Genomic DNA, 2,152 nt, shown 5'->3' on the forward strand with positions numbered 1-2,152 from the left:
GTATATATATATATCCTTAACCATACATTTATTTTTAATTGACAAATGCTGTCAGTTAAGCTTAACATATATTGACATGAACCCAGAATAACCTTTTAATAATCTTCCCTACCTTTCTTTAAAATTGGATGGAGGTGGTTTTTGGCATCTCAGAGTCATTAACCCACTGGTCACCATGCTTGACCTCATCACAGGCCCTGCGAAGAGAAACAAAACTTGAGATATGGAGAAAAAAATGTAGAACAATATACTCTGAGTCTGACCATGCTTCATAAATGTGCCCAAGGGAAATATTCCTCTCAGTTTCAGCAAACCCCACTAAGTCAGAGCTGAAAACCAAAGCTATAGAAGGGACCAATATACTCTTAGAACATTTAAATAGCGTAATCTAACGTCAATCAATCAGAAACAGAATGAAGAATTTCTATTGTGGGTTCATGAGAGGTCTGATTAAATTCAGGAAGGACGTTGGTAGCATAAATGTCAGTTCTGCATATCCTCTCTCAGAGATAATCTCGACAGGTTCTTAGAAATGCTTATCGATAAACTAGCTTCACTCACTTCCTTCGTACAGCTGGAGCTCTGTACATTTTGCAACTTTTACCCTAATTGTTCTCATCCAGATTTAACATAAATTGTTGATCTTGACTAATTTTCAGCAATCTGCAATGAGTCATCTGGGGGCATGTGGAAACTTCCATGATTGTGGGATGTCTTGACCCACAATGCACCTGTCCATCTGTCTGTCGCTTTGTTTTATAGGGAGTGAGGGCGTTTTGACATGATTTCACATTCATCTGTTTCACATCGCCATTTTTGTGGCTTGATGTTTGAATCATGACTTCAGTCACTATCTTTTCTCAGTGGTCTTCTCATTCGTGCCACTCCTTCTTCCCACTCAATCTCCTCCCTTCATTCACTGCACTCTTTCCCAATCTCAGCTCTTATAGCCTGACCCACAATGCTGAGCTCTTGCCCACACCTCTGATGAAGTGGCGCCCAGCTGTTGTCTAAATGTTTATGTGAATACTAGTTTCTTTTTCTTCACGCCCCAATCGAGTTCCCGAGTGAGCTTAAAAGCATGTGTTCATATCCTCCACGGAGTAACATGGGCTATATAAACAGTATACAGTGGCTATTGGCTCTGACTAAATAACTATAAATATATACCAAAGACACAGATAAAAGAGGAACTTTGTGATTAAGGAAAGTTGACCTTATAAAAGGGAAATGAACATACTCATACCGGACTTGCCAGTAAGGCCAACATGTTTAGGATTGCACAATTTCAGCTTGGTCCCATGGATATTCATGCCTCCCACTGAATCTGAGAGAGTGGGAATCTCAATACGACACATAAATAAAAGAAAAAAAGAAAGAAAGTTTCTGTAATTATATTAATAGTTCAATTTAGAACCATATACTGTATGGGTCAATGACATGATCTGATGATTGTCTGGATCTATTAAAGTTATCAAAAATTACATTAGAAAGGTATTTTTATACAGACAGTGACCTCAGTGCTGTTTTTTTTTATCCTTTTGAATTCTGTTCTTAATTCATTTGAGTGAAAAAATTTGAGTGTAATTATTTTTATGAACTAAAGTCCAACATTTTGGCGTATCTATCTGGAGACTGTAGTCTCAAAAAATAATATACAATAATAATTATTATATTATTGTACAATAATTATACAACAATAAGGGGTTCTGTAAAAAAAAAAAAAAAAAGATTATTATTAATTAATAATAATAACAATAACTGCAATAATTTTCAGTTTTTTATAGCACCTTTAAAATTGTTTTTTTTTTCTTCAAAATGTGCTTTGCTACAAATGCTAGAAAATAAATCAAAATGTAAACAAATTCAATGATAAGAACATGAATAAGATCAGAATAGGAAAACACACACACACACACACACACACACACACACACACAAATTATAAATGAATATGGGTTTTATTTTGTTATGCATATTCAAGTAGAAGCTAACCTTAAAATGTTTTAAGGCAATTAAAAAATTGCGTTCAAATGTATTTAAGGTGTAAGGAAAATATTTGATTACTTTTTACTTGATAGATACACCTTTAGAATTTTAGATTTGTAAAATCTTGTTTTCATAATCTCAGACATGATTATTTGTCATTGAC

The sequence above is a fragment of the Sinocyclocheilus anshuiensis genome, unplaced genomic scaffold (genome assembly GCF_001515605.1).
Source record: "Sinocyclocheilus anshuiensis isolate Anshui unplaced genomic scaffold, SAMN03320099.WGS_v1.1 scaffold914, whole genome shotgun sequence".
In the NCBI taxonomy this organism is placed as follows: domain Eukaryota; kingdom Metazoa; phylum Chordata; class Actinopteri; order Cypriniformes; family Cyprinidae; genus Sinocyclocheilus; species Sinocyclocheilus anshuiensis.